This window comes from Ambystoma mexicanum, chromosome 7q (genome assembly GCF_040938575.1).
Source record: "Ambystoma mexicanum isolate Mex_15411 chromosome 7q, UKY_AmexF1_1, whole genome shotgun sequence".
Classification (NCBI taxonomy): domain Eukaryota; kingdom Metazoa; phylum Chordata; class Amphibia; order Caudata; family Ambystomatidae; genus Ambystoma; species Ambystoma mexicanum.
In genome coordinates, this window is record NC_090941.1 from 370,306,944 (window position 1) to 370,329,288 (window position 22,345).

Sequence of the window (22,345 nt, forward strand, 5' to 3'; positions counted from 1 at the left end):
ATTTGGGTATGCATGCACTGATCAAACTTAAAACTAATGGAAAACGGGTGACGATCACTAGCTGAATTAGAAATGACTTCAAAATGGCTAACTTTATTTTAATCCCTCGCCAAGTCCAAGATGTAGTCAATAGCGGAAGAGTCATTTACACCCTGGTATGTCAAACAAGCTGGTTGGTCATTTAGGGAATGACCATTGCATTCTCTTAGTTCAAGATTATAAAGAATGTAGACTATATCCATAGCAAAATGATGTACGCCCTTAGGCTTACCAGACAACAGGGGTGGGATGTCCCAGGCAATACCCCGGCCATCCCACAACCTCTCCAACTCACCAATAGGTTCCAAATGAGATTAAAATCCCCTGCCAGTGGAATATGGGTATTTTATGGATCAATCTGTTCCAGAGTAATTACCCAATCCTGTATCTTTTCTTCAATTATAGTTAGCCCAAATGGCATAAAAGGCCTGCTATATAAATTGAACTGGAGAATATATTCACAACCTGGTGTAAGTGTCACAGGATATTGAAGTTCAGCTAAACCAGTCGTCCGGGAAGCAATTTCCCAATTAAAAGTGACACCAAACAGAAATAAAATGCCCCACTAGATCTGCCGTTAGTTCCTCTGCTAGCAAAGATCTGGATTAATATCTTTGTAACTTAAGCACCTCATCAGACCAAGTCTCCTGTAAGAGATTAATATGGTAACCTCTCACAAAGTCAATCAACTGAGGATCTTCTAAGTGCATATCAACTCACTGGATTAGATAATTTGCGCCTTGGTCAATCTATCTCTTCCAGACCACTGTTTGCCAGCTGCATGTCTTCTGTTACTACTTCTGTGTTGTCCAGATGACTGGCCACAGATTCCACTCCAAGTGCTTTTGATAACACTGGGGGTCCCTGTCCTAACATTGCTATGCCCCCAAATTGATAAACATTCGGAACACATGGTCTAACCATAATTTACAATCCCACAATGGGATAAGTGTGGAGATCAATGCCCAAAAAAACGACCTGGAAAAAGACCTGTATGCAATCATACCGGATGTTTGGCATAGAGAGACGCTTGTAATTCACTATGTCCACCCTAATTATGGATAGACAACCCTCGGTATATCTTATCCAATGAGCACATATGTTCTATAAGGAACCCACTGTAAGTGACTTCAATCCAGAAATCCAACTAAGTCAATGCTTAGGATGGGATGCCCAATGGAAGCCCTTATTCATATAGTTTTATGTCAAAGTTCTTAAGTCTGGATGATGAACCCTTATATAACGCCCCTCTCTTTGAATCCCCCTGACCTCACTGAGCCAAGAAGTAGGTTTGTTTTGTAAATTAAAAGATTTATTTGAAGAATTAAACAATATATATCACACTTTTATGAATAAAATAATATTTGAATAGCACACTTATGAATATGGACGTAATCAACAATGGGTAATATTACAAAATTGACACTCTCTTCAATCACTTATGAGTATGAATATGGAAGATACTGTAGCAGAGAATACTTATGTGATTCAAGGAAATGCAATATTGGGAAAGAATGCAACACAGAAATAGAATTGATATTTCAATCAAAAGATAATATGGTCACTTTTTCCCCTGTGATTACTCACTCCCCCTACTATGCAGTATGAAGAAATGGGAAGGAGGGTACACAGGTTTCAATAATACAATCAATAATGTAGTTCAATTCCAGTTCCCCCCAGCAAGCTTAGAGAAAACAGGTATGATTTTAAAACACATGTCAAAACGCTTTTGAATGTAATTGCAATGGATGGAAAAATATGCTAAATTGATTTTAATTCAATAAAGAGATTCGGGATGAGTGATAGTTACTTTAGATTGGTTCAGGTCAACACCAGCAATGATTCATGAATGATTATCAGATTGAAATTATATTCAGCAGTGGAAAGCAAGAAGCAGCTATTTTAACATGTGGTGAAATTGAGCTAAATTGCAATTCGCTGCACTTTTTCCACGTGCGGAAATCGCAATTACGGGAAAACTATACGGAATCGGAATGTCGGGGTCTGACGGGTTCTGGATGCAGCACTGCCTTCTGGGTCTGGACCTCGGTCCTAGCACAGGGTTCTTGGCTAGAATAGAACAGCTCAGCCCGGCTGTTGAATGTGAGAATCAGATTGCTAAAGTTCTGAAGCCTGCTGAGAAGGATTCAGCTCGTGAATTAGGCCTTTGCTTCAAAGTTCTGGATTCTGGAGCTTGGTTCTAGAGTTCTGGTCTCTGGATCTATCTGGAGTCTGGAGTCTTCCGGCAGAATGCTTCGCAAGGAATCGGTTGAGAGTGGAAAGAGTGTGTCCTATCTGTCCTAAGCAGTCTCTTTTTATGTGTTTTCAAAGTGGTTGTGGAGGCTGATTCTACATGCCCAACCCCCTAAGGATTTGATAGGTTAGAGAATTTCCTGTTGCCTGACTGGAGAAAGGACTAGTGTGTAATCCTGTGTCATCCTGTGTCATCAGGTGTCATGTTTATGGCTTAAGGAAAGAACACTCCCCTTTGCTTTTACTTAGAAAATCAATTTTTCCCAAAAACATATTTCCCAGATACACAGGTTGTTCATAATACATAGACGCATCACAAATTATTTAAGGTACATCTCTGTTCAAGTCCCATGTTCCTACTATCTTTGGTTCAGAAATGACAACTTATTTGTGATTTTGGTGGGTTTTCCAATATTGGTTCTCTACCAAATTTTACACAGACATACACACCCTCTCTGAGCATATTACTGTATGTTTTTACGTTTCTAGCATAAACACTGTGTCTACAATATTAATAAATCCCGGGGTTTAGTCTCAGAACATCACCCGGCGTCCAGCTTAGTCTTGATTTGTGAGTGAATTTTTCATATTAACAGTCTCAACGTTTGACATTTTGGTCAGCTTGGTACAATATTTTAGAACCATTTTCCTTAAACATATATTTGGTGCAATGTTAAATCCACCTCCCAGTCTGGTCCGCCCCCCAGAAGCTTGGTGAGTCAGATGGTCACATGGCCTGCCTTCCTGCTAGAGCAGCTGTTGACCAGGCACACCCAAATCAGCATATTCTATTCAGCTGAAAGAATCCATTGTCTTGTTTCCAGGCAGCAGAGCATCAGTCCACGGTGCCACTCCCCAGTTCCTTTTCACACCAACTTGTCAGTCTCTTGGCTTGGGGCAGGGGATGTCTCCTTTGTCTAGGGATAAGATGTGAAGAGTTCCCAGTGTGGGAAACTTCTTAACTCTGCAACCAATATCTACAATTCGTCTTTTCTTACAATATAACCCACATTTATAATACATACATTAAACAATTGCTTCCTTCAAGTCATTTCAGAATATAGTTTTAAATTGTCTATACCCCTTTGGCTTCTGATAGCAAGTATTCCTTGGCATAGTTTGGGTTCAGTTGTTCATTTTTACAAAGAATTGTTTTAAAACGCTGGCTTCTGGTAGTGGTGAGTACCGGTATTGCACCAATTTTTGACAGCTGTCTATCTTTAAAAGGGGATTTAGCTTGATAGCATATGATTCTTGATGACATTGTATTGATGTGGATTCTTGCAGTAGAATAATGTGGAACACCCAACAAGAAGTTTGGATCTTTTTGGTGATTTGTGAGCCATGATTTTAGCACATTTTTGACGATCAAGCAACGGATTCCCACACAGCTCTGTGTTGCTTTTGGCAATCAGCATTGCTTTTTCCAAGTGGTTTCAGGCTGCTTTGTGGATGTCTCAATGGCGGTTTTAGGCATTGATCTCCTGTTCTCACTAATATAGGCAAAAGTGGATGGCCGCTTATTTTCAGGTTTTCACTGCACATTTTCTGGTGATTTGGAGCGAGCAGCATGCTTTCCAGTGGCCATTCTGATGTTTCCGCGGCCAGCAATGCCTAGTGATGTTGCAGGGCTTGGATGAGTGGGTTAAGACATCCCACACCACGTCTTCCAAAAGTGCCCAAACTCAATTTGGGAAAATTAGCCATTCCAAAATAGGAATATTTGCCATCTCTCAGCCTGCAGTTGTTTGCTCTTCTATGGCCATTGGTTGATGGAAGGCTCTTGCCCTCTAAATATTTTAAGATTTTCATTTCAGAGAATGTCTCTGCAGTTCGGCAAGTGTAGAAGTAAGGATGGTGCAGAGTTAATAGCAACAGGTGACTGTGGGCTGGGCAAGTCAACCCTGTGTTATTCCATTAATTTATCATTGGTACCAAATCTAGAGGCACCCATTTTCAAGTCCCCCCCAACCAATGGGACATTGATTGTTTAGATTAAATGTTATCTGAGTTCCCATTTCTTTTGACATAATGGTCATTGATTGTTTAGATTAAAAGTTATCTGAGTTCCCATTTCTTTTGACATAATGGTCATTCTTAGATCCTACAAACAGCTGGGCTTTGGAGAGTCAAGAGTACCAACACACTCCACTTTCGCAGGCAAGACAGCAACGCCATCCTTGAGTGACCTAATCTCGTGCACCAGGACTTGCAGACAGTTCTCAATATTACTAATAACACAATGTTTTATATTATTAAAAAGGGCCTTCATATCTAGTCTGAAACAGTGTAATTCATTAACCATATACTCATCATGCACAGGAGAATTGAATGTATCAGCAGTTTCAATAACCCTATCTGTCAGAGTAGCAGTATCTGCAACCGTTCCTACCCCACTGCTGCCAATTGGTTGCTTAGATTTAATGTTCTTGCTCCTATGCTTACATACTACTTTCTTCTTGTATTGCTTCCTTAGCACCATCTTTATAGCTGTGACAGGTGAAACAGGGATATTCCCACTGCCGAGAGAGTAGAATCTGATAGATAATGGGATTGAAGAATCAAATACAGTCATCTCATCCAGAGTTCCTCCTCTCTTTCCCTTTTCCCCTCTCCTACCTCAAAATCTATTTTAACCACAGATGGATGCTCACCCACAGGATAAACAGGCGTGTTAAAACTATACACTTTAAAAAATGTATCTCTTTCCTCATTACCCCATTATTTATATTAATTGGTAACTCAAGATTTCTCCTTTCCTTTTGATCCAGGCGTTTAGCTGTTTTCAAAGGGCATGAGCAGATCATTCCAATAATTCATACGCAATCTAAGTTCATGTATCTGGTCCTCACTACTATGGACCGCAGGTAATGTGGGTACAAGCTGGGACATTTCAAGTTTGCATTTACTACACCGTTTTTCACTGCACCCTTAGCAGTCAACATAAAGCACTTTGGGCATCATCGCAAGTTGGGTTGTAATCCCGGCGGTATTACCGCCGGCTCTATTAGCCCTACTGCCAAACTCCCCAGCGCTATTAGTGCCAGATCACGGGTTTGGAGGAACGGTTGGTTCCCATTCCCCATTGGGCCCATTTGTGAATTCCCCATTCCCCATTAGGCCCAATGGGGAATTTTCGAGCTATCACAGCTGGCGGTAATAGCGCTAAACATTGTCAAAATCGCAGCCGATTTGACCCCAGCTCAGAGTTGGAGGCAAATCCACCAAGCCCATGATCTGGTGGACCCTTAATGCAGCGGTAATAGCTACTGCCGCATTTAAGGGTTACCGCCAAACTTGTGATGAGGCACCTTGTCTCCACTTTACTGCTATTAGGACAGTCAATATTATCTGGCAGTCCTTGGGCCTCATTATGAGTTAATAAGGCCCCCAAACTCAGGTCCGGGTCTGGGTTCCCTGAATGGGGAAATACTGGGCCATTCCGACCTAAAGGGACCTGGACCAGGTGCATTCCCATTCCCAGTTGAGCCCCCATAGGGCTCAATGGGAATGGAGAGCAGGCTAACGAAGGGCCCGTTAATGATGGGCCCATTGTTAGCATGTTGGGCCGCTCACTGGACCCTTTAAGGACATCTGGTAAAACCAGGCATCCTGAGCGGGTCCCGCGAGCGGACCTTGTAATAACGGGCTATGGGTTAATGGCGCCGGCAGCTCTACCGGCGCCGTTAACCCCATACCGCCAGGCTTGTAATGAGGCCCCTTGTATTTCTTCAGGTCATTGACATCCTGGAATCATTGAAACATTTTATAATGTTTCTTCTGTCTTGCCCCAGTGGATGCAGAGGAGTCTGCCTTTCTCTTAGCCATACTTGGTATACAATCTAACAGGCAGTTCCAAAGCAAGTTCTAAAACAGGAAAGCAGCAACAGGTTCCAAGTTCCATATAGTGAAATTCAACAAAGCATATACATCACGGGAGCAAGGAACATCCAAATGATTTAAGGGGCATCCAAATTCTGACTTCCCCTCTTGCTCCCCATGTGTGAATATATGTGTATCAAAGTGGATGGCCTCAGAAGCAACACAACAAGCTTACCAACACAACACTTTCAAAGCAGCTTGCAATCACCTAATTTTGGTGAACAGCTGCAGTGCCGAACACTGCACGCTTTTTGCCAGTGCACTTCACCTGTGCTGAGACCTCTGAAGGCAATTATATGAGGGGAGGAGGAGTCAAGGAAATCTAAAGCGTAGGTGAAGGCAACTCCCTGAACGCTCACACCAGAGAGAATACAACCCGCTACAGAAGAAAGGCCCAAGTCAATCATCACTAACACTTACATCAACACTATTGCTGCTCCTGTATTGATTTCCATTATTATTGTTAGCATTCATATTGCTACTAATATATGTAAATCCACTAATATTAACATGTATGTGAACTGTCCCATTTAAGTATACAGTTACATTCCCCCGTTTATAGGACCTCCTTCTATAACATACTCTCTCCAATAAAGCCCCAACAATAGCATCAATGTCATGCATAAACCTGCAATGACGGTCTTTCCACAGTAATAGGCATAGGCCCATATATTGTCATTTATGCATCTATACTTCTGATCCCTACTTAACAGTTAGTTACATTGGTGTGTTTCATCATCTTCTCTCCTGAAATGAAAGCAAAATACACAGACAAAGAAAAGGTGAGATGTACAAGACATACTTTTACAGAGAGAGAGAGAGAGAGAGAGAGAGAGAGATAAAGAGAGAGACAGAAGGAGAGAACTAGAGAAAGAGAGAGAGAGTTCAAAAGAAAGAGAAAAAAAGACCTCCTGAAAAAAGAAAAATATGGAGCTAGCAGCTGAGCTTTGGCCTGTTAGAGGAGTGTGGCAATGCACACTTTCCTGTGCCTGTACAGGCTGGTGAGGTTGATAGGGCTCAGGTACTACTGCCACTCCTTCAAGATAACTGAAGTGCCAAAGTGCTGTCTGGAGGTGCCCTTTAGACATCGGATAGGTGGAACCAATATCACAAGCCCTTTACCTTCACAGCGAGGGGAGTGCAAAACACCATCTTGTAGGGCCCATGGAACCGAAGGTTGTGCCAGCTATGCATAACATTGCAAATGTGCACAAAGTCATCAGGCAGCAGTGGTTGTGTGGCCATGCACTCAGGAGCAGTCACCGTCATGGTTGCTATGTCCTTTGTGTCTGCGTCTCAATTCAGAGAGATGAAATCTTTAGGCAGACACATTTAATTGCCTGTGTTAGTGTGGTTAAATATTCTTTGAACTCATCACCTAAAACTGCTGCTGCCTATGTGCATCTGAGGTTTGTTTTACAGGAGATACGGAAGGTGCATACGCCGACCATTAACCACCTCTTGAGTTGACAAATGGATGTTTTGCTGGGCTGTATGCATAGGGCCTCATTACAACCCAGGCGGTAAATTCCCTACTTTACCACCATGGTGTAAACTCTGTTTACACCATGGTGGATGGCGGATTTACCGCCCCATTCCAAGGTGAGTGGGGCGGTAAATCCCCATTCCCCATTTACCCTTCCCCATTCCCATTTTTGCCCCATAGGGCATAATGGGAGTGGGGAAGGCGCTAATTACGGCACCGTAAATTACGGTGCCGTAATTAGCACCAAGGCGGGTTAGCGCCTTGCATTTTAACGCCTGCTAAAAGCAGGCGTTAAAATGGTAATCAGGCGTTAAGGGTTAACGGCACCGACGGTGCCGTTAAACCCTTAACGCCTGGGTTGTAATGAGGCCCATAGACTTAAGAGGGCCAGGGGCAAAGGGTGTATCCAGTTCTTCTTCAAAGTGGTACACAGTTTGGATAATTTGCTTTTGAGGAGCCCGTTGATCCTCTCCATAATGCTGTTGGCCTAAGGGTGGCAAATCAAACACATCTGGTGCTTAATGCCAAGTAGCGCTGTAATGTGCTGACACAGTGCATTGAAAAAATGTGTGCCATTGTCTGACCCTAGAATCTTACAAACACCCCATTGAGGGAAACCATTGCATACCAGCAATCTTGCAGCACATTTGGCATCCCTATTTCCACCCACCTTGAGAAAGGGCAAACCATGACTATGAGATGCCTGGAGCCATTGCAACACTCACCCATGTCGGTGTAATCTATGTGTAATTCACAGAGCGGCCCAGTAGGGCATGACAATGTGCCTCGTAACATCCATATTGTTATCCCTGTACTGAAACTTTGAAATGTGGTGCAATGAACAACTGATTCTGTGATGCTCTCTTGGATGTTTCGTATAAACCAGTCTTCCTGTATATCTCTTGTCTCCACAATAAATCTGTTGGGGACTGATTGCATCCCCTCAGTAGCCACAATTCCTTCTCCCTTTTTGGTGCCCTTTTTTGTAGCTCTATTATCTGGGAGATGCTGTGTAAGGGGTTGGATGTTTGCTTGCTGGTGGAGTGGTCACAATGTTTTCAGCAGGCCGTTTATTAGGTAGATATGCTGCCATTTTGGCAGCTGCTTGGCGGCTGTATTCCCCATTGATACTTCCTCTGTCCCCTTAGTGTGGGCAGCACACTTGACGAGCGCCACAGCAGGTGGCTGGGATAATTTTTGTATCAATTTCTTGCAGTGCATAATATTGCACTGGAGATCCATCTGCCCTCTCAAACCCCCTCCTCTCCCAGCAGAATAGACCGGTGTGCACAGTTGTTGTGACGTATGCTGAGCCTGGATATATTGTGACATGGCACACTTGGAACGCTCTCAGGGCTTCAATGAGCTCTATGAGTTCCGCCACCTGTGCAGAATAATGCATGGGCAATCTTTTCATAACCATTGTCTCGTACTCCACTTCCTCAAGTTGAACCACCACTGCTCCTGTATGTCTCTATTCAGCCTCCTGGTCAATTGTGGATGACCCATCAACAAAGGGTACCTCACCCTCTGTCAATGCACAATCTTTCGCTTTGGTCATGTCAACCTCCTCCCAGTCGTAAGTGGCATAGTCGTGCACCGTTATATCTTCGGCAGTGGGCATATCTGTTAGGAAGCTGGCAGGATTCACTGTTTTGCATCTGACCACCTGAATATGGGTCTTTGAAATAATAATCTTTTATGCCAAAGATTTCTGTGTAGTCATGGTGGATTTTCACCTTTATAAGATGGCAATTAGAGAATGTTCTACATGCACGTAACTGAACACCCCATTACAATAGTAGAACTTTTTTCTATTATAAATGCAGCAGCTCCTGAAGCTTGTTTGCAGGCAAACTGCCCTTGCCCATAGTTCTCTTCTGTGTCAATACTGCGGTCATGAGCTGGCCATCTGAATGTGAGAGCCAGTAAAATGCCTGTGTGTAGTTTGGGGTGGGTAGTACAGGTGCTGAACTAATGACTTCTTTCGGATCATCAAACTGTTTGATCATATCTGCAGTCCAGTGTAATGTATGATCCTTTGTTTTTTGTGCTTCCCTAAGGGCCTGCAGAAGTGGCCTTGTGTATGCTGTGTAATCTGATTTCCATGCCCTACAGTATTTGCACAGCCCCAAAAACATTTGCATTTCTTTAAGTGAGGTGGGTCTGGGGGTGGGGCATACTGAAGCTGCCCTATCTGGTAGTATTCTTTTACCATTTGCTGAAACAAACTATCCCAAATAGACCATCTCCTGTTGGCAGTATTCCAATTTAGGCTTGTCGACCTTGTACACCTTATAGGCCAGCAATTGTAGGAGTGTAATGGAAACCCTTAGGCAGTTTTGATCTCTGTCACTACACACTAGCAGGTCATCCACATACTGGATAATTGTTCTGGGTACATGAATGTTCCCTAAATCAGACAGGGTGCAGTATTCTATTAAAGATGCTAGGATTATCACAGTACCCCTAGGGTAACCTAGTATGTTTGAAATGTATCTGGCCCTGTGTAAATGCAGTGAGGTAACTCCACTCAGGATGGAATGGAATCAAGAATAATACATTCTTCAAGTGCACTACACTGAAGTATGTGGATTCCTTTAGGGATAATGCATGAAATGGTCACAGGATTAGGAACAACTGGAAATTCTTTCTGTACCATGTCATTTAGAGGATGCAATTCCTGATTCATTTTCCAATTGCCCCCTGTTTTTGACGCAGTATATTGTTGTGTGACAGGGAGACATAGATGGCACGATGATCCCCTGGTCCAGTAGGGCTTGTATTGTATTTCTAATACCCTCCTCAACCTCCCTTGATAATGAATATTGTTTTACCCTTGGCAGCACCGCACCTGGCTTCAGTGTTATGCACACAGGGGTCACGTCTTTCAGCAGTCCTACATCGTGTAGATTTGTAGTCCACAACTGCGAAGGCACATGTTTTAAGTCTTTGTCAAGAAATAGAGGTGGAGATAGTACTGCACCCTTCAGTACTGTACCATTATACTGCAGGGGATACACATTTTTGACATTGTACTCAAACATCTTGTCATCTTTCACTTCCTTTAACTGTACTGCTGGAGCTATACAGAGCACGGTGTGCCACTCACACCCATCCCTGTATATTCCTAGCACAACAACCCATTTGTCAGAGACCAACAATCCCTGTAGATCCAGCGACAAAATTGTTCCTGCCACCACCTCAAGTGACATAACTGGACGAAAGATGAAATCTGTGGGCACTCACTAACACTGCTTAGTGATCGGAGGCACTGCCTCCACGAGCACAGTAATACCATAAATGAACCTGTCTGGGTCCACGGGAGTTCTGCGAACCAGCACCCTTGTCATTGCCTCTATTATCAGCATCGTCCTTATTGCACACATACCAGGCGTGGAGTAAACTATACCACGATTTGTAAATTATATTGTCATGTTTAGTTTGCTGAGCAGATCCCTGCCCATCAAATGAACTGCATGAGCCGCATAGGGCTCAATGGGAAAGGAGAGGCCGGGTGCACCGGCACCATTCAGAATGGTGCCTGTGCATCCAACATCCTCTGCTTGTGGGTGCCAGTCCACCTGCCAGGTCCTACCTGGCGGGCACAAAAGGAACCCACGAGCAGAACTTGTAGTTTGCTGGTCTTGTAACTACAGTACCAGCAAGCTTACCGGTACCGTAGTTACCAGACCGGCAAACTTGTAATGAGGCCTAATATATTTTATTGCGGTACCACCTTCCATCCCCTTCCGAGGAATGTCTCCCTTTCTTACCTTTGACTAACCTTATAATGCCATACCAAAATAAGCTCCTTACAACACAATGGCCCTCATTACGACCCTGGCGGAAATAGGAAAACGATGGCGGAAATGCAATACCGCCATCGAATAACGCTCGGTGCGACTATGACCCGTCACCGCAAAGTACGAAGCCATTAGCGACACCGTAGTGAACGCCAACGCTAACTGCACCAAGCACGCGCGCGCGCGCCATGCGAAACCGCAAACACCACCATGGCGCAAGGGTACGCCAATTCCGACCCTAGCGGACATGTACCTAACGCCATCAGGCATGGCGTAATGTACCATTCCGCCATGGTGAGAAGTACGGCATCGCGAATCAACCGTAAACGGCCCCACTGAGTGCCTGTACACCGCTCCCTGCCCACAAAGTACAACTCCCCGTAGGTGCAATGAAGTCACAATGCAACCATTGAAATGTACAAGTCACCCATGCATGGCAACGAACAAAAGAAACACAAGAGGGGCCAATGGGAGCTGCAGGGCACAGATGGCACGAATACAGAAGCCATCCCAATGGACATGACCACAGTCCCCCACCAAGAAACGCACGCAAACACAGGCACCTGTGACCAGCAATATTCCGAGAATCACATCATTCCACCAGTCCACCTGGCTGACCGGCATCTGTTACACAAAACCCAATCCCCCGCCCCTGAGCATGACAACATTCAAACTGTCATATTGGCAGCCCCCATCCCTGACCTCACGGGCTTAGTAGGCAAACGCGCCCAGTACAGTACCACGCAACTAAACTCCGAAGCTGGAACCCAATGCAGATCTCCTCACAATACATCGCCCCCCAAATAGGCATATGCCACATCACTTGCAAAGAAAAACGCTACACGGGCCAAATCAGAATAGAAATTTAATGCACATCAAAGTCACCAAGCCCATACAGCCATCAGGCCATGAACTCCAAAACACAAATCACCATTGTGGGCTGCATCTGCAAGAAATGACCAGCCACTACTTGTGTGTCGCCCTGTTCCCTCATGGTACACAGAGCCACATTCACGTACGAAAAGGCAACATGGAAGCGCACAGAACCGCAGGGCCGTCCCAATGGGGAGGCACTAGTCCAGCTGAAAGGCCGAAATGTTGCTCCGAGCCACCAGTACTGCGTAAGGGCATGTGGGCCATTGGCGATCGTCCCATAAGATCGTAATGCTGCTCCACTGATTAACACGAAGCAGCAGGTGTCGGGAGTAAAACCCATCTGCAGGAGTGGCATACAGATGGCAGTGGCAAAAGGGGAGGAGATACCTGTCAACCACAAGAAAAGAAAAAGAACAGAATGGCCATCAGAACTACATTCCAACAACTCACTTCAATGATCACACGAAATCCACAGCCATATGCATGCTAGCCCACTCCAAAGGATCATCACCACCCCAAAACCACTTGCGACTCATAACCATCTATAACGAGGTGCAAACACCATCACAAACGAGTGTACCTGTGCATGCGTCTGTCAAAACAGAATCCATCAGATGGGAATGTTAACGTGCATGGACACAAGTGTCTGAGGGCGCGTCGAGACAGGGAGGGCTCAACAAGGCCAGATAGACGATGGTCCCACTATGGCAGCCCTGCATCACATAGCGTAGGGGAGGCGGATAGATCCCAAGAAGCCCTGTACATGGCAAACTCTGTATCAAATCACCTGCCCATGCATCCATTCATCATTCCCTCATCCCGGGATCAAAACGCCTGAATAATTACTCACATAACATTTGAAACATCCATTGAGTCTGTGCGTTATGCAGCCTGCAAAATCCACAGTGCCCCAGCCCGTAATTCCAGTGTTGTGAAGTAACATGTATTTGGGAACGGCCGGCCTCATCGCCCACGTAGCTATTGCGCATCCCAAACTATTCATATCAATCATTGCTTCCTCGCCATGGGCCCTGTCTCAAGGACATTGAACAATAGAACGTTATATTTGCAATCAGACCTGTGGGCATCTCCTCGCCGCTAGCTGGAAACCGAAAGCGCCGCCCTTCGAATTCCACATTTGCAACATCACGTCGAAGAGGCATCTGTGGCCGTTTGAAATCACTAATTATTCCATCGAGTGCGGCTGTGTGTGAAAATGGCAGCTGCCTTCACCCACAAATGGGACGCCCCGCCCGTCGTTGCAACTCGGTACAGTGATGCATGAGGGCCCACCGTTACTCGAGTACTACGTTCCACTGACCCTTCACAAGTCTGTTCGCGACTGCACAGATAGTATGTGAAACAATGGGACCACAGCAGAATGAACATATCAACCAATCTTACACGGCCATCGGGTACAAATACATGATTGCAATAGCAAGATGCCATTCCCCGAATTGCAGCGTTGCGCGCGGGACGTGCTCGGCCAAAGGGGAGAGCAGTTTGCACAGGTGGAATGAATCACCACAGGTGGAGGCCATACAGCCTGAAAACACATAAATTGCACAGCCAGTCTCCTCCCACAACCACACCGAAATGCTACCGGCAGGACGCGCGATGTTGGCACTGGGGGACCTGATAGCACTGCAAGTACTCCAACTCCAAGAAGAAGATGAACACCAACTACAACCAGCCGCACGGAGGAGACGCAGGAGGAGGAGGAGGCCAAGGCAGGGCCAGCAAGGGCCGCCAGCACAGCCACTACCACCACGCAGGCAGCCCGCAATCCCACGCCTCCGAGCACATTCGTTCAACCTCACTGGTGAGCAGATCCACACCCTCTACCGTCTGGACCGGGACACCATAGCCGCCATTGTGGACATGACACAGGCTGACCTTGTCAGCATGATGGATAGCCCAACCGCCATCCCACCCCTACTGAAGGTCGTGTCTGTACTCCACTTCCTGGCCACAGGCACCTACCAGCACACAGTCGGACAGTTGCATGGCATTTCTCAGCCACTGTTCTCACGGACACTATTTCAAGTGCTCGATGCCCTCCTGCAGCACGCAGACGACTACATCTCTCTACCACGCTCGGAGCAGGAAATTACCAACACAAAAGTGGGATTCCATGCACTTGCCGGCATACCGGGTTGCATTGGTGCCATCGACTGCACCCATGTGGAATTGGTCGTCCCACATGCCATGGAGGCCCAGTACCGCAACCGAAAACAATTCCATTCCCTGAATGTACAAATGGTGTGTGACTCCAACAGGATCATTACACATTGTTGTGCCCGATTCCCTGGATCAACCCATGATTCTATGGTCTTGAGGAACTCTACAATACCACGCTACATGGAGCGACACGCAGGGAACAGATCCTGGCTACTCGGTGAGTCTCATTACATGCATGATTATGTGGGGTATGTGATTTGGCAATGACCTGGCAGGAAGGGGGGGGGGTGTGCGTACGTAGCAATGGCATTCCACATCATACGTTTCTCGTCCACATACAGGTGATGCTGGATATCCACTGAAGAGATGGCTCCTCACACCAGTCCGGAACCCACAGGACCAGCATGAGGAGGACTACAACCATGCCCACTCACGTACCCGTGTAGTCATTGAACAGGCATTCGGCCTACTGAAGACTCGTTTCCGCTGCCTCAGCAGGTCTGGCGGGGCACTCCTGTACCGCCATGAGAAGGTTGCAAAGATGGTCATGGCATGTGTCATGCTCCACAACATGTGCGTACGTAGAAATGTGCCCATGCCCCCTGACGCAGAACTGCAAGCACCTGATGATGGTCATGATGAGGGTGGGGATGTGGCAGCACCTCATGGAGTCTGCGAGGCACCGGAGGGCCGTGACATTCGTCAGCATCTCATTGATGTATGCTTCTAGCACTCACGCCTGGTGGCTGATACATGGACACGGGACTCGTGGCACTGTGTGTGTCTGGGACATGCACAATATGGACTGTACGCCTATGATGGCCTAGTACACAAAGATCAATGTCCACACATCTCATTGGTTGATCGTGCACTTTTTATGGCATATGTGATGTCATGTTGAACACCCTATCGACCCGCCACCCAAGTGAGCCCAACACACCCCCTCCACCCTCCTACCTCCCCCCGAACACCAGTGTCCAAAGATGCTCATTATCAGTGGGCTGTCGCTATTGCAAGCCCCCTCTGCGGGTATCAGGGGCACCCCTGCCTGTGGAGCGCAGGTTCCTTCCAGATCTACGTTGGGGGCTGCCCTGGACGGAACTTGCAACGGATGATGTGTCTGCCTGCTCACGTCCATGCATGTCCCTAAGGGTTTGCGAGAGCTCAGTGAGCACACGGCGCACTGCGGCAAGTTCGGCACATACGTCTTTGGACGTCGCATGCAGTTCCCCCCTCAGGCTCTCGGTGCTTCTCTCCATTTGGACTCTCAGGCTCTCGGTGCTACTCTCCATTTGGACTCTCAGGCTCTCGGTGCTACTCTCCATTTGGACTCTCAGGCTCTCGGTGCTACTCTCCATTTGTGCCCTTAGCGTCTCTGTACCTCTCTCCATTTCTGCCCTAAGTGTCTCAGTTGATGTTTCTATGTCTGCCTTAGTGCCCCCACATTCATCGGCATGGTCCTTGAGGAGTGTGGCCAGTTGCTGCTGTTGTACGATTAACTGGTCGAGGGACTGTTGCCTCTGCTGGGCCATGGCCATTTGCGGGGGTGTCACAGAGGGGCTGTTGTCCTCATGTTGCCTTGCCACAGGGCTTGTGGGGGATGGCCAGTCGTCGTCTTGTGGGTGCCCCTGCGTGGTATCCTCATGTTGTACGGGATGGGACAGACAGGGGGATTGGGACAGGTCATGGATGGATCTGACTTCGACATCCCCGTTTTCTGTGTCCGAGCATGCTGCCATCAATGGGGTGTCACCTATGGTGCTGCTGCCACCAGAGGCAGTGCCTTCTGTGGCATCCATTGGGGGGACCTGTGGTGGTGGTGTTGTGGGCATGCTGGCTGCTGGGGTGCCTGTTGATGTTCCCTCCTCTGTGCTGCCACCTGATTTGTGCTGCTGCCGTGTCTTGATGCGTGCAGCTGAGGTGGAGGGTCTCTGGCCGTTGGTCTTGGCCCTCTTTGCAGGTGTGCTGGTAGGGGTGTCCTGTAGCTCGTCGTTTGGATCGGACCCTGTGGTGGAGTAAAGGAGGGCGAGGGTTATTGATGGGTCTGTGGGAATTGGAATGGCATTGTATCACATGCATTGGGGTGGTACCTGAGGGTGATTTGGGTCGGGGCCTTGGAGGTGCTTTAATTTGTGTGTGGAGTGAGGGTGCAGTTGTTTGGCAGCCTGCAGTTAGGGTGTGCCTGCTGCACGTGTAGTGCGTGTATTAGGGGTTTTTAATTATTTATGTATTTATTGTGGGTTTTAACGTGCGCTATCAGGCCGATGTGTGTGGACGTTCTCCTGGCCATGTGTTTCTGTTGCACTATGTGGACGCATGGTACTTCACATGGATGGACTGTGTGGATTTGGCATTGTTTTATCTGGCCCACCTACCTGAATCTTCGGATGTCTGCACTCCTTTTTCCATCCCTCCGACTCCTCTATGCTCTCCATTCCGATGGTGGAGGCACAGATTTCTTCCCAGGGGGTCAACTTGATGGGTGATTCAGGACCTCCCCCGGTGGCTGTGGCAATGTTGCGGTTGGCAGAGAGTATGCTGCGGACGCGTATCCGCAGGTCGTCCCATCGCTTGCAGCATTGCTGTGGGGTGCGGGGTGCGGTCCCCACCGCACTTACCCGCTGTGCCACTAGAGCCCATATGGTCTTCTTGTTTGCAAGTGCCGTTCTGGTCATTTGCGTGGAGAAGACGACGGCAGCATTCTCCTGGAGGGTCTCTGTTAGCACGGTGAGTTCCTCACGGGAGAAGTGGACCTGCCGCTTGCGGTCGCACGCTTTCTTCGCTACTTTTCCCATTTGTCTTGGTTTCGCTAGGGTGGGTGACGGGTTGGGGTGTGTTTCAGGGTAGTGATTTTAGTGGTTGTGTGGTTTTTGTGGTTTTATAGGTGTACGGCGGGATGTTTCCCGTTCCGGGCCCATGTTTTTACTTCCGTTTCCGTATATTTCCGGTCACCGTACTTTCCGGTAGGCGCACACTGCGGTGACCGCTAAGAGGGGTGGCGGTATTGCACCTAGGGCGCCGTACGGCGGCGGTGTGGGCCGTTTTGGGGTCATTTCCGCCATCGCGGACTTTGCACTTCCGCCGTGGCGTGGTGCTCGTGCCCGATGGGTCGGAATGGGCCGCACTTTGCTCCTTCGTGCAATGGCGGAAACGCTATTTACGCTGTGGCGGTCCGGTCAGTCACTTTCCGCCAGGGTCGTAATGAGGGCCAATGACCAATAATATATCACACAAACCACACTCACACTCAATGACCTCACTCTCCACATGTTCACACCTCTCACACTTCCCCATGGATTTGTCCTCTACTTGTTATCGCTTACAAGAGTCTACTCACATGTGTTTGTTCACCCAAACTGCTCTGTCATGGGTTTCCAACACCAGCCACACTCTCCTCGGAGCCACACCCTGCTTAAAAGGGCAGAGAGGACTGCTCTTGAAATGGCTCCTGCAAAACCACTCAGAACACATATTTGTTTGGGACCAGTCGCTGTAGGTGAGCGCAGCTGCTTCTGGAGAAGCAGCCGGGAAGCGTCTGCAAACACTGGGGTGCTGGAATCATGTCTGGGTCACCAATTAAAGGCAAGTCCCTGAATGCTTACACCAACGATAATACAACCTGCTAAGGAAGAAAGGCCCAAGTCAATCTTGTAAGGATAACATATTTTAATCCCACACAAAAATGAGAGCAACAGCAAAGAACTCTGCTGCCAAGAATGTTCTAGCCGCGGCTTAGGAGGAGACACATTGTCATCATGACCTACTACTATACAGTAAAAACCTGTGCTGCTGGTTGGCGTGTGCGTATACAGGATCTGCCTGCTCCATAACAGATGCCAGCTCATTAGTTCCAGCCCAGTCCGTCTGTCTTCCATCACATGGGTGCTGCAGAGATCATCTTCTTCTCATCAACGAAGGTCAAAGAACAAATGAATTACACTCTAACACAATTCTACTTCATCATTATACTTTGCACCTGACAGGCTTTAAGACTGGCACAAACGAGGTTCTGAGGCACTCTGACCTCCACACACACACATTTCACTCACTCTCCTTCGCACCATCCAGCTCCTAGGTCTCCACACTCATTGTGAACACTAATGTATCCCTCCCAGCACCTCATAATGCAAATCACATGATTGTAGTTCACAGATGTGCAATGTCTGTTCTCTTTGAACATTCAAGACATGTTACCTTAGGGGTGATGGTCGAAGGTCACCAGGTGCCATGAAATTCAGGGGTCTTGGGGCTCAGTCGGTTATATGGCTCTTTCTGGGGGTAGGGCAGGTCTGACTTTGGCCAGTGCAAGAAAACATGCACACCAGGCCTGTGATCACGGCATTGTAGGGCACATTTCTTTTGAATAGAAATACATCTTTGCACCACTGTTAGAACAATTAATGAGTTTTATAGTGGTTAGGGGTGGAGGGTGTCCTCATGGGAGCTCGGGCATGGCTGGATGTTTCCCTCATCTCGCAATTAGGGCCAAGTGCATGAAATTCCACATTTTCGCCGCAGCCCCTATCTGTTAATTAGGAGTACTAACACCTAGGCAGAAATGCACTAACATCTACACACAATGGCAGTCTAGTTGGTGTCCTGGGCTATACTATGTGGGTTGATTATATTGGGTTGGGGTCCTAACACTGTTCCCCCGGCCCCTCATAGTGATTTGAATGCAGCTCACCTTACTCTAAAGTGCTTACAGGGGTGGGATGAGGGCCTCCCCCTTCCCAACATTGGTAGCGTGCCATACATGTTCCTGTAGCACCAAACACTGTACCCTATATCCCTGCAAGCTTTACCTGTGTGAGTACCTCTGCAATCAACTTTACCAGGGGAGGAGGAGCCAAGAAATACTTGTGTACATGTGTTTTATAAATAACTAATCATATCATGTCATATAGAAATCCAATGGTCAGGCAACTTATTGGAAGTGTTCCTGCTGCACCAAAAACTGCACCCTTATCCCCCATGGGCTTCACCGGTGCAGGGAGCTCTGCAGGTAATTATACGAGGTGAGGAGGAGCTAAGGAAATTCAATGGTTATGTAATGCGCTGGAAGTGTTCCTGCAGCACCAAACACTGCACTCTTTTCCCCTGCAGGCTTTACTCATGTGGGGACCTCTGCAGGCAATTATACCAGGAGAGGAGGAGCAAAGGAAATCCAGCAGGCAGGTAACTTGCTGGAAATGTTCCAGCTGTTCCAAACACCATGCCTTCCCCCCATGGGCTTCACCTGTGCAGAGACCTCTGCAGGGATTTATAGCAGGGGAGAAGGAGACAAGGAAATCCAATGGACAGGTATCTTGCTGGAAGTGTTCCTGTGGCACCAAATACTGTGCCCCTTTTCCTCGGCAGGCTTCATCCATCTGGGGACTTCTGCAGGTAATTATACCGGGGAGGAAGAGCCAAGGAAATCCAATGGGCAGGTAACTTGATGGAAGTGTTCCTGCAGCACCAAACACTGCGTCCTTGGCCCCCGTGCCACAGTAATGTCTCCCGGGTTAAGCTTTTCTCTAATTTCCTGGAGTCATTACTCACAAATTAATGGCCTGTATTAGAGCCTTCCATTAATTGAAAATACTTGTACATCATTTGTGAGAGCAATGGCCAATATGGAGAGTTTGTTTGAATGCCTCAGCTAGATGTATGACTTTTACATCAATAAGCAGATAGTTGCTTCCTTTTATAGGCTAAATATTATCTTCCATACAGTTCCTATGTATTTGTGTGTCTATCCTCCTACATAATGTCCATGTTATCTTGGTTTGAAAGGTGCATGCATTATCAAAATAATTATTTGTCTCCTTCCTCACAGCCATTCCCTTGACTTTTTTGTGAAATTGTGTTGTGGAATAATTATCCCCTGATGTCAGGCTGGCTTTTTCAATAGTATTTTTCAATTTTTGTAGGGTAGTAGACGATAAGTGAATCTCAAACTCGTGTTTGTCTTGTACAGCTACACCTACATGATGATCTCTATATATTACGCAGCTTGCGTTAGCGGGCGTGTAGTTATGGTTAAGTTGCTAAACCTATAGGAAGAACACTTTTTGGGCGCCATATAGCTTTGCTTCCCCTTGACGAATCCTCACCAATCTTTGCAGAGAAAGTATATGCTCCGCTCTGAATTTTTCTGGCAAGTTTGGTGAGGTTTTGTCAAGGGTGGAAAAAGTTATAGGGGGTCCCATTTCTTTTTTTTTTCATAGAAATAATGGAAAAAAAGTTTTGCCCACACCTACAGCCCTAACCACTGGATGGATTTTCACCAATTTTGTGCCTGGAGCAGCGGCTTGGTCCCAAAATCATGCTTTTGTAAATTTGGTGGAAATACGTCCAGTCATTTTTTTTAAAACAGGCAAAATATAGGTGCCCAAAAATGAGCGATATCTGGCTCTACTTCATGGATCCACTTCCCTGTTCGCTCCGTGAACAGGACTCCAATTGGCCCGGAGGGCCACGTGATGTTCGCGGACAGACGACGTGCCCACAGATTGGCTGGAACAAAGCGTGATGTGCGTCAAATATTCCCAAAATACTGCCTTGTTTTATTTGCAGATATCCGCGGATAGCACAGTGCGGAAAGGGCTGGGAAACATATTTCGGGATATATGGTGTTTCAAGGAGGGTTGGGCAGGGTGGGGGAGTGAAAGATGGTTATTATGATTATTTGTTTAGGTGGAGGAAGACTGTGTGGGGCCCAACAGTCCGCGGACACAGCAGTAGTCCGCAGACAGGACTATTGGGTGGATTGTCTGGTGAATGCAGGGAGGCTTCATAAGGGTAGGTGAGTGGAATGTAGGTGATATGAGGATGTTTGCATAGGTTGCAGATAGGCTCTGCACAAAAGCATCTAGGCAGTAGTGCAACTACTGTAGTGTCATATGGCCATACCAGCAATAAGGTATCCAGGTGCCTGGGTTATGTGTTTTGTGGCTACTGGTTAGATTATTGGGTACATGGTCGTGTTATGCTGTGGTAGTTGTGGCCGGTCCCTAGACTCTTGGGTGCATGGCTGGAGGCCGTAGGTTGTAGGCCATGCACCCAAGAGTCTAGGGACTGGCCACAACCACCCCAGCATCATACGACCATGCACCCAAGATTCTGGCCACTGGCTATAAGCATTGTAATAATATGTGTACAGCAATGGAATTTGGCTATTGGATAAAAGTATTACAATAATATATTTTTACAAAGGTAGCGGGCGCCCCTCTCTCGCAAGAACAGACATGATAACCTGTTCAGTGGTTATTAACCACTTGAGAGTTCGCAGCCACTGCTTTTACTCACTGTGCCTTTCACAGATGGGAAATATCCATTTGCATATCAGTCTTTGTCCTGCCCAGGGGCAGTCCAGCACCGAAATACAATGGCAATTCCAATCTGAACGAGAGTACCACCAGCAACCCCATACACGTGTTTCACCCTTGTTGGGGATCATCAGTGAGGTGAAGCTGATGCCTCTCTAAGCCCAGTGAGAGGGAGACCACGTCTGGTTGCCCCCAGGAGACCTAGGGTTACCAATCCCAGGTTCCTTAACAAATAGTTTTACAAAGGTAGCGGGCGCCCCTCTCTCGCAAGAACAGACATGATAACCTGTTCAGTGGTTATTAACCACTTGAGAGTTCGCAGCCACTGCTTTTACTCACTGTGCCTTTCACAGATGGGAAATATCCATTTGCATATCAGTCTTTGTCCTGCCCAGGGGCAGTCCAGCACCGAAATACAATGGCAATTCCAATCTGAACGAGAGTACCACCAGCAACCCCATACACGTGTTTCACCCTTGTTGGGGATCATCAGTGAGGTGAAGCTGATG